This window comes from Dioscorea cayenensis, chromosome 20, assembly GCF_009730915.1.
Source record: "Dioscorea cayenensis subsp. rotundata cultivar TDr96_F1 chromosome 20, TDr96_F1_v2_PseudoChromosome.rev07_lg8_w22 25.fasta, whole genome shotgun sequence".
Lineage (NCBI taxonomy): Eukaryota > Viridiplantae > Streptophyta > Magnoliopsida > Dioscoreales > Dioscoreaceae > Dioscorea > Dioscorea cayenensis.
This window is the reverse complement of record NC_052490.1, coordinates 344,692-356,302: the sequence shown is the minus strand read 5'-3', so window position 1 is coordinate 356,302 and position 11,611 is coordinate 344,692. Positions and strand designations below refer to the sequence as shown.

The following is an 11,611-nucleotide window of genomic DNA, read 5'->3' as shown; positions in this document are numbered from 1 at the left end:
ATTCTTTTCTCCATCTTTTCCCCAACTTGTGAGAGGACTTTGGCTAGTGTTTTGAGGGGTATTGGCCAAGGTTTTGGAGAAGTTCTACGGCTTCGACATCGTGATTCCATTAGAAAAAAGGTTGGTAGGGGAGCTTCGATCGAGGCGTATCCTATATCGGATGAAGGAATCTTTGGACGACGAGTAGAGGACTCTCCACAAGACCATCGATACGACCATTGACGGGGTTTCTTTATGGATTCATTGCTTTTACATTCGATTTCTTTGATTGTATTAAGCTCCATGGAGAAGAGCTAAACACCTAGTGGCTACTTGGATGATTGTGAACCCTAGGATGTATTCGTTTCATTGAACTTGTTTATTATGCTTTCAATAAATTGATGTTTATTGTGAGTTCCAACATTGAATGCTTGATTGTATGAACATTTCCCCTAGAGTGACACTAGGGTTGAGAGTTCTTGTTAGTAACCTTGTGAGTGAGTGATACACCACAAGCGTTAGACAAAGCTAGGTTGGAGAGGGTTGAGAGGATGAGTCGAGAGGTACAGGAGCATCCTCTTTCCCCTCTGGCGTGATAGATTCTACCTCCGTTCCTTGAGTTCTTTGCGGCCATAATAGAGTGAGTGGTCTAAGGAATGAACCTCCGCTGGGGCCTAGTTGCGCGTGCAATGGAGTGAAGCGTTGAGAGGATCTTAGTATCTAGGGCTTAATTGTGGCTAGGTACCTTCCGCCTGGACCAAAGGGTTAGGTCTATATTTAGGAAGAGATTTATCACTTGGAATCCCTAGAGTTCATTGCAACTCTATGCGAGTGCGAGGTGTTGAGATTGTTCGATTTCTCCTCCGGGACATGTATAGAGTTAGGCATAGTTGACCTTAGATTTGTTACTATGTATGTAAGGATTTCCATGACTCACCATTGCATTGATTAGGAAGCATAATAGAGAGTTTTGCACTTGAAGCGATTATCCTAGCTGAAGCATTATCCGAGTACCCCATCTTTATCGATTGCCTTACCCTCTTCTTACTTTTGCTCTTTCACTTGTTGATTTTATTGTTGAGAATTGAATCAATTTCACACCTATCACAATTGATCTTCCACATAGCTAAGAATCAAATTAAGTATTTTCACTCCCTACTCCCTGTGGATTCGACCCCGCTCACCCGGGATTATTACTTCGACAAGCCCGTGCACTTGCGGGATATAAGCAAGGGGAACTTGTCAAGTTTTTGGCGCCGTTGCCGGGGAGTAGGCGTTTAGAGATACTTTGCACTTTGTTTTCTTAGCTATTTACCCTTCATTCTATTTCATATCTTCTTATTCTATCATCATTCTGATTTTCTTTTTCTTTACTTTTGGTGCAGCTCCAGGTTATGACCCGAGGGAATCCATCAATATTGATTGAAGAAGACCTTGAGCTTGAACGTATACTTCGAAGGAAAGGGAAAGAACCTGTACAAGAACAGCCTAATACAGCTGATTTGGAAGTAGAAGGATCTACAACATGGCAGAACAAAATGAGCAACAACGAACACTATCCGATTATGCCAGACCTTTAGTGTTGGGGACACAATCAAGTATTGTGTGTCCCCCAATTACAGCTTAGAATTTCGAGCTAAAGAAGGCATTCATCCATATGGTGCAGCAGTCCGCACAATTCAACGGTTTGGCCGATGAGGATCCAAATAGTCACATAGAGAGCTTCCTCGAGGTGTGTGACATGTCAAGATAAATGGTGTGACGGATGATGCCATCAAATTGAGAGCCTTCCCAATTTTCCTTAAAGGGGAAAGCAAAGCAGTGGCTACACTCATTACCTAGGGCATCAATCACTACATGGGAGGAGATGGTAGAAGCTTTCTAGCCCGTTATTTCCCTCCCGAAAAATCAAAGAAAGCTTAGGAATGAGATCTCATCCTTTATGCAGTTGGAATTGGAGTCTCTATTGGAGACATGGGAAAGGTTCAAGGAACTCCTGCGCAAGTGTCCGCAACACGGATTCCCGGAGCGGATGATTGTTCAAACCTTCTACAATGGTTTGAACCCGAGTACAAGGCAACTCTTGGATGCGGCGGCAGGAGGTATCTTAGGTAGCAAGACCCCTGACGAGGCTCGTCAATTGATTGAGGAAATGGGGTTAAATAGCTACCAGTGAAATGCTAGAGAGAAGAAAAAGGTGGCCGGTCTCCATGAAATTGATGCTGTAACTTCATTGGCGGCCCAAGTGGAGAGTTTGAGTAAGAAGCTAGATCTTATAGCTTCAAATAGAGTGGCGGCCGTGACCAATTGCACCGGTTGTGGTGGAGGACATGCGCCCTCCGATTGCCCAATTGTCATTGGTGATGTTTCTTCATTTGAGAATTTTTACTTTGTAGGTAATGGAATGAGACCTCAAGGGAATCCATACAGCAACACCTACAATTCAGGTTGGAAGAATCATCCCAACTTTTTATGGGGTAATCAAGGACCACAGAAGACCATGGGGCCATCGGGGTTCCAACAACAACAACAAGCCCCTCAAGTGGAAAACAGAATTTCAGGTTTGGAAACCCGAATGACGGATTTGGAGAAGCACTTGGCTAGATTTGTTCAATAGGCAAATACAAGGTTTGAATCAATCGAGGCTACACTTTGCAATCACACCGCCTCCTTGCACAACCTTGAAAATCAAGTTGGGCAAATTGCGAAATCTCTTTCCGAAAGGCCACTTGGAAGTTTACCAAGCAACACGGAAACCAACCCGAGAGAACATGTGAAGGCGATCGCTTTGAGAAGCGGTGGTGAGATTGAAGGGTGGCTTCCGAGTGATAAGCCAAAAGAACACGCACCCGAGGTCATAGAGGTTTAAAAGGGAGCAAACAAAAAGAAAGCGGTGGCACCCCCACCTTTCAAGCTAAGAATCCCTTATCCCTCTAGATTGAAGAACGACCAAGGGGATGACCAGTATAAGAAGTTCCTGAGTTTGTTCAAACAACTCCACATCAACATTCCTTTTGTTGAGGCTTTGGCTCAAATGTCTAAGTATGCGAAGTTCCTGAAAGACCTATTGACCAACAAGAGAAAATTGGAAGAGAGTGCTTTAGTAGTGCTTGATGCTTCATGCTCGACTGTGTTATAAAAGAACATGCCGAACAAGAAAAAAGACCCAGGAAGCTTCATTATTCCATGTAACATCGGAAACTTAGGTGAGGAAATGGCAATGGCGGATTCAGGGGCAAGTATCAACGTCATGCCATATACTTTCTTCCAAAAGCTAGGCTTGGGTGAGCCTAGGCCTACTCGGATGACTTTACAATTGGCGGAACGAACGGTACGACATCCGAGAGGCATCATTCAAGGTGGACAAGTATATTTTTCCGGTTGACTTTGTAGTGCTAGATGTTGATGAAGATGCAGATGTACCCTTGATATTTGGGAGACCATTCTTGCGGACTTCCAAAGCATTGATTGACATGGACGGCGGAGAGCTCACATTGATAGTCGGAGACGATAAACTAACTTATCGCCTTACTGAAGCCATGCGGCATTCTCTCGATTTTGATGACACTTTGTATTTTCTAGACACTATTGATGAAATTGTTGATGAATATATACAGGAAATGTTCAACCTGGATCCGTATGAAGGTTTGTTCGACCAAGAGGAGAGCAATGAAGAAGTACTGATGCTTGGTTTGACCGGAGAGGAAACATCTACCCTGGGAATTTTAAAGAAGGTGCTCCGAAAAATGAAGAGGGCTCGAAGACGCCACCGAAAATGCCCTAAGACTGTTGGAGACGTACATGAGCCAAGAGAGTTGGACGAACAATTGCTAGGTGGTCAGAAGCCCGATAGTACACCCTCTACCCTCAAGAGACTTTGCTCATCATTCTTTCAAGTTATGGGTAAGAGGGCAACCTTCATTCATGAACCCCCGTGAGGTAAGAAAGATACGTCAAGCTTAGTGACGTTAAACAAGCGCTTCTTGGGAGGCAACCAAAGTGTTTACTATTTTTCGTACTTTTAGTTTAGTTTGTTTGCATGAATAAATTGTTAAATGTTGGTGTTTCAATTTTTGAGTGCTTGTGCTGCGATTTTATTGTGGGTTTTAAAAGAATTCATTGCATGTTTTGTTGAGAATTGGCGATGTTTGGTCATTTGGGTCCTATTTTGTGTTTTTATCTGGTATACTTTGCACAATAGGGCAAGCTCTGAGTGTGTAAACATGTTCAGGCTAGTTCTGCAAAGCCTGCAGGTTTTTCTAAGTCATCCAGAGAAAACACACGGACGTGTGAAAATTCCACATGCCCGTGGGTGTGTATTGTGAACTCTTCCAGAGAGGGCACAGGGGTGTGCGGCAGCCCATGTGGATGACCATGCGACTGGCGCACGCCCGTGGGTAATTTCCACACGGGCGTGTGCCTTCCTACAGAGTTGGGCAGATTTTCCCGAGAATACACAGGGGCATGGACTCGCCCCTGTGGATGACCTTGTGAACCACGGACGGGCGTGGGTAATTTCCGCACGCCCGTGCGAAACTCTGCAGGTTGCTCCTCCATCCCGAGAAAACACAGGGGCGTGCGGCCGCCCCTGTGAGTTGAGGCCTGTGAATGCCCACGCCCGTGGGGAATTTCCGCACGGGCGTGTGGGCAACTTGATATTTTTCTCAGATGACCAGGGAAGCCACAGGGGCGTGCGTCTGCCCCTGTGGGTCTAGCTCACGGGCGTGGGTATTTTCCGCACGCCCGTGTGAGATCAGTCAGAGTCAAGGGAGTGTTTTCCCGAGAAGGCACAGGGACGTGTGTACACCCCTGTGGTGCTCTCGAAGTGAGGCGCACGGGCGTGGGTAATTTCCACACACCCGTGGGGATACACAGAATTCCAAGAGACGTGATTTTCTCCTTAAAAACCTTGTGATCTGTCTCATTCTTCTTCTCCAGTCACCGGAAAATGGTTCCCGATTATCTTTTGACCCTTCGTCGCTATTTGGAGGAATTTTCTTCGCTAATCTTACCGAATTTCAGACGTTTTCATATTCATCTCTTCGGTAATCCTTTTATCCTCTTTTCTTCGCCAATTATGGTTTTTCACGGGTTGAATGCTTTTAAATGCGAGTTTTCATGCATGATGGGTGTGTAGTAAGCAGTTAGAAGTGATTTTACAATTGAATTGTTAAGATTTTTTGTGCACCCGTGCGGGAGTTTCACGCTCTGCAGAGCCACATCGGTCGTGGGTAATATCCACAGGCCCGTGTGGAATTCTGCAGTATATTGCTTCTGAGATTTTTATTGTTTTCGTCTTTTGCACTGCAGCTATGGCACCTCGAGCGAAGAAGAACAAAGTTAAGCGCCTCAGACTTACTTCACCCGAGCCGATACATATGGAATTCTTGAACGCCGAGCATCAGGCTCGCTTCGAGAGACTTTCAGCACTCGGGTTTGGTCAGACTTGCTTTGCGGATTTACAAGTGCTTCAACAGATTTAGCAGGGTGATGAGATGATTAATGAGATTGATGAGATGCTGGCAGTGGAAAGCTGGAGGAGGCTGCTGACAATTAGTGAACCAGCTTACCTCACACTTACGCTAGAGGTTTTAGCGTCCTTTGAGTTTTGATTGCTACATGGGAGGGTTGACACTACAGAGGCGATACAGTTTCGTCATTCGGACATCCATTCTCTTTGAGCATCACTGAGTTTTCGATTAGGACGGGCCTATACGATGTCGCTTATAAAGGTACCGTGGAGTATGGACGACTACCAGTAGATTTTCCAGTGTCAGTCACCCCATATCATGCATACAAGATTTTGTGTGGGCGTGGGGAGTACGAACTGGGATTATCGAAGGCTTCTAGTTTGTCCCGGTTCAGTTACAGATACATACATGCAGTCATCAGCAGGTCCGTGACAGGTCGACCAGATAACACAGCCGCTTTGACCAGACTGGATCTGCTTTTCTCATACTCCATTGCTCGCAATGTACCACTTCACTTAGGGTGCATTCTAGCAGATGTTTTGCAGTACCTGGGTCGTTCGACGAGAGTGGGTCTACTATTTGTAGGCCCTTATATCACTAGACTCATTCTAGGAATGGGTTTGGGCGACGCCTCACGTGGTCCGAGAGGACAGCTTGTGCCCATCGCCTCTACGCTCGATACGATCAGGATGATGGGGTTGGTACGGAGGTTTGGGCCGTGGGTTTATGTTCTCACCCTACCGACTCACCGAGACCACCGTAGCTGAAGGAGATACTACGGGGGTGTCCAGCTGACTCCTCCATCTTCTGTAGCACCGGGTATTCGAGCCTATGATCATATCGAGAGGCTGGATACCGATGTTAGAGAGATTTGGACTGAGATAGAGGAGCTCTGGGCTTCGCAGTCGGCTCAAGACATGATCTTATGGCCCCGATTCGATTTCCTTCGAGATCTCCTCGAGACCCGGATCTTCATGACCTCCAAAGACCTCCATCCTCGACCCCACCACAAGAGGACCCACTATATGCTTCCACTTCAGCAGTAGCAGCAGCGGAGACCGAGAGCTACTTCGACACTTGACCTTTGTTTTACTTTCATGCATTTTACTTTATCTTATTTTCTTGTTTTTAGACTTATTCACTCGTAAAAGGGTTTTTCCTTCCGAGTTTATGTTATTTTTGCATTATTGAGTTGTATTCATTGCTTCATCTTTTATACACTCGAGTTATTTTTGTTTTTCTTGAGCTTCACTGAATCTCCTCGTGTGTGCGTGTAGATGGTCTTATCTTCTTGGAAATTGAGACTTAGTCATGAGTACGGCCAAGGTGCTTTGGCACTTGGCCGTGCGAGCTTCACAACCCGTCGGAACACTACTCCCAATGAATTAGCTTCATCAAACACAACACCAGGAGTTAGGGGAGTATTGTTTTGATTGCTTCTCCCACATCTATTTTTGAATGATATATTTTGAGTGAGCTTGCATGTGTACATTGAGGACAATGTACAACTTAAGTGTGGGGCGGAGTTTCATAATGCGCACATCTTTTCTATTGTTCTTGATTGATACATGCTCACATAGCCAATGGTGGTTCACCGTAGTTGCAATGATTGTATTCTTAAGTCTAGGATAATTGTTAACATTGAATGTTTTCATGCTCTAGTTCTTGCTTGAATTTTTAGGAATTTTTGCCCGATTTACACTTAGTGAACTACTCATTCTTTGAACTCTATTGGAAACTCATGTTCGATGTTAAAAAGACTACTTAGGTTTATTTTCTTGTGCTAAAAATAAAAATAAAAAAAAAATTTGAAATTGAAAAGAAGGAACAAAATAGTTTTATTGTTTATTTGTGTTTGTTGGGTGGAAAGAGCTACCACCTATGAAGTATGAAGCTACTCTCATAAGTCGGATACTAGTTATGCCCTAATGAGAGAAAGAGCTATCTCATAGGATGAGTGAAAGGTACCACTCGGGTAGAAAGAGCTACCACCTCGAAAGTGTGAAAGCCACCTTAGCGGCCGCTTTGGAAAGGGCTATCTTAGAGGATGTGTGAAGCTACTGCCATCTTTTAAATTTTTGTCACTTTTGTAGATAAATAAGTCCTTTGTACTTAGAATTTTGAGGAGTATACCTTGGGTTGTTTTGAGTGAGTTCTCACACATACACGAAATTCGGGTTTGTTGTCCTTTTTGATTCAAGTTTTTAGATGGAGCATTGATTTTTCGTATTTAGTGTTGAAATTTTCCTTACTTGTAGAATACTCTCTTTGTATACTTTGGTGAACCTAAGGCCAAGCATTTTCAATATTTTCTTCATCAATGCACAGAATGTTTTAATATTTGCTTGAGGACAAGCAAAAGCTTAAGTGTGGGGGAGTTTGATAAGTGCTTGTGCGATATGAATGCGAAGCTTTCATTCCTTATGTTGAGCATTACTTTTCTCAGGTTTTTACATTAATATGTGTTTTTTTATGTTACTTTTTATGCGGGTAGGGTTGTGAGGCCGAGTATGAAGGAAATAGGCCAATGTGGATCATAATGCACCTATTTTGGAGGAGATCTTGCTAAGGTTCAAACGCGAAGACATAGGTCAGGTGTGAGATGCTAGAGTGTGTGCCAACCTCCTCGTATTCGAGTGAGCACATTCATTTGGAGGGGCACAAAAGGCGATCACACTCGAACATTCCGATTTATGCATACAAGAACAAGAGATCCACCAACGTGCACATCATTGAAGAGGCAAGTGATTCACGACGTAAACGTGTGCCCGTTTGTGTTACCCAAATGAAAGTATGGAATTCGGCAGTATTTCTGGGGCCTAGATCGTATGAGGCACGCAGGAAACTCTGTAGCAAAGTCATGTAGCAGCTGGCCGAGAAATCAGAGAAATAGAGAATCCACACGGGCGTGTGGAAATTATCCACGCCCGTGTGGAAATTCCACAGGGACGTGTGACATCATACACGCCCGTCAGACGCCTCGATTCCAGCCCTATTTAAAGCCGATTTCAGCCCCGATTTTTGGTATTCTTTTTCTCCATCTTTTCCCCAACTTGTGAGAGGACTTTGGCTAGGGTTTTCGAGGGTATTGGCCAAGGTTTTGGAGAAGTTCTACGGCTTCAACATCGTGATTACATTAGGAAGAAGGTTGGTAGGGGAGCTTCGATCGAGGCGTATCCTATACCGGGCGAAGGAATCTTTGGACGACGAGTAGAGGACTCTCCACAAGACCATCGATACGACCATCGAGGGGGTTTCTTTATGGATTCATTGCTTTTTACATTCGATTTCTTTTGATTGTATTAAGCTCCATGGAGAGCTAAACCCCTAGTGGGTACTTGGATGATTGTGAACCCTAGGATGTATTCGTTTCATTGAACTTCTTTATTATGCTTTCAATAAATTGATGTTTATTGTGAGTTCCAACATTGAATGCTTGATTGTATGAACATTTCCCCTAGAGTGACACTAGGGTTGAGAGTTCTTGTTAGTAACCTTGTGAGTGAGTGATACACCACAAGCGTTAGACAAAGCTAGGTTGGAGAGGGTTGAGAGGGTGAGTCGAGAGGTACAGGAGCGTCCCCTTTCCCCTCCGGCGTGATAGATTCTACCTCCGTTCCTTGAGTTCTTTGCGGCCATAATAGAGTGAGTGGTCTAAGGGATGAACCTCCGCTGGTACCTAGTTGCGCGTGCAATGGAGTGAAGCGTTGAGAGGATCTTAGTATCTAGGGCTTAATTGTGGATAGGTACCTTCCCCCTGGACCAAAGGGTTAGGTCTATATTTAGGAAGAGATTTATCACCTGGAATCCCTAGAGTTCATTGCAACTCTATGCGAGTGCGAGGTGTTGAGATTGTTCAATTTCTCCTCCGGGACATGTATAGAGTTAGGTATAGTTGACCTTAGATTTGTTACTATGTATGTAAGGATTTCCACGACTCACCATTGCATTGATTAGGAAGCATAATACAGAGTTCTTGCACTTGAAGCGATTATCCTAGCTGAAGCATTATCCGAGTACCCCATCTTTATCGATTGCCTTACCCTCTTCTTACTTTTGCTCTTTCACTTGTTGATTTTATTGTTGAGAATTGAATCAATTTAAAACCTATCATAATTGATCTTCCACATAGCTAAGAATCAAATTAAGTATTTCCACTCCCTACTCCCTGTGGATTCGACCCCGCTCACCTGGAATTATTACTTCGACAACCCCGTGCACTTGCGGGATATAAGCAAGGGGAACTTGTCAGCCGCCTAAAACCTGGATCTGGCATTAAAATCTGAAATCAATGTCAGATCCTGGCTATCTAAAAAAGATGGGCATCCTGAAGCGAAGGATCATGAAATACAACTAGGGGTGATCCAAGCGCTTGCGCAAAGAAGCAAATCAAGAAGAATGGAGACAAGGAAAGGAGGAGAGGCGAAAGATAGATTTTCGAGCGCATCATACTGCCGCATAAACAATTGATCTGCAAGACTAGATGAGCAACTTTTCTCTTGAAATAGTGAAAAGGCATAATACTTGGAACAGAACTCTAAGCTTACTTACTATCCTCTAACTTTCTCTTTTGTAAGACCGCTTTACTTTGGTCAGCTAAATTATATTATGTTGGGATGGTTGCAACCAAAACAAGAGCTAGCTTCTATCTGTTCTTTGCCTGAACATACATCTAGAAGAAGCCACCTTCTATCTGGCCTCTGTACTGTAGTGGAGTGTCTTGCAACTTTCAATTTGAAAAGGAAGATTGAGCAAGACAAGATTGAAAGAAGTTGTCCCCTCTTCTCTTCTCTTCTCTGGTAACCCGCCGCTGGTCATATAGAACGTGGAGCCTACCATCGCACATGTAAAAATAGATGGAGTGGGGAAGGAAGAACAACCATTTTACTTTGGCACATGAGGTGGCAGGTTTGGCTAGGTAACATAATGGAAATGTATCAGACTGCAAATCCTGGAATGACGGTTCGACCTCGTCCTTGGCCTCGGGGAATGCCTTGCTACACGGAACTCTTAAGTATTTTCTTTTTTATCTTCTTTAAGTCTTCCCAATCGCCAATTAGGGAGGTCTCAAGATAAGATCTTAACCAGGGCTATCTTTCTAGCATGTCTCTATAAAGTGAAAGTTGAATTTATCCTTTGTTTTTTCCTTTCCATTTGCTCGGATCTCTTCCGTTTCATCTATTTTGTAAGGATGCAGAATAATAAATACCAATCCAAGCCATTTCATGAATAAAAAGTGACCAATTAACCAACCAACAAAACTTCTTGTTACAAATAACATCTTGTTGTTGCATCGAAACATATAAATGTTGACTAATCTTGCTAACGTTGAACTTGGTAAAAATGAAAATGGTTCAAATAATTTTGCAAAGATGAGATTATTCAAGAATACACATTGAATGTTGAGAATTACGCATTGTTTTTCTGGTAGTTGATCCATAATCTAAAAAAGCTGTTCCAGAAGAAATTAAAAAAAAGATATGGTAGAACTAGGACAGTTATTGTATGAGGTCTACCCAATGCTAGATGCAGAGCTGCATAATAGATCAATATGAACATCATGAGCTGTCCCGTAATAAAACTAGTTGTTGCTGATACCTCCTTCTCGGTTCCTTCTTCCATAACCCGAGCTCGGAGGAGGAAGAGATACGAGGGCCCTATGGAGAATGTGGTCAGAAATCCATAATAGAGTCCGATCACAATGACCAAATTTCTTATCTTTATGCATAAGGATAATAGATTACCTAGTAGAAAAGATTTCAAAATCATAACAAACCTTCTTTTTCTTTTCCATTGCAATTTTTCGATTATTATATGATGATTTCTTAACTTTCCATATATAGAAAGAGATAGACTATAAATGACATCTCTTATGTTATGTCACTGACACCAAAGGGATATAAAATGAATGGAATTGGAATATAGATGGAATATAATGAAATAGAGCCACTTTGAGGTTCCCTATGAAATGAGGCATGGAACGGAGCCACTATGAAGAAGTTCTGAGAGTTACGAAGGAAGCTTCGGGCTCATATTGTTCATGGGTTAAGAACAGGAGTTGAACTCTATGAGGTCGAATCTCCCATTGTTCCTCAGTAGCTCAGTGGTAGAGCGGTTGGCTGTTAACTAAATGGTCGTAGGTTCGAATCCTACTTGGGGAG

At 43.3% G+C, this 11,611-nt stretch overlaps 2 non-coding genes and 1 pseudogene across 2 annotated transcripts; 1 reads left to right on the top strand and 2 right to left on the bottom strand.

Annotated features, from left to right (window-relative positions):
* Positions 1-1,894: 1,894 nt before the first annotated feature.
* Positions 1,895-2,001, bottom strand: LOC120252107. Its single transcript, XR_005533655.1, has one exon. It is a non-coding gene; the product is annotated as a small nucleolar RNA R71 (small nucleolar RNA).
* An 8,547-nt stretch (positions 2,002-10,548) lies between these two features.
* On the bottom strand, positions 10,549-11,219 carry LOC120251842 (annotated as a pseudogene).
* A 320-nt stretch (positions 11,220-11,539) lies between these two features.
* On the top strand, positions 11,540-11,611 carry TRNAN-GUU. Its single transcript has one exon. It is a non-coding gene; the product is annotated as a tRNA-Asn (tRNA).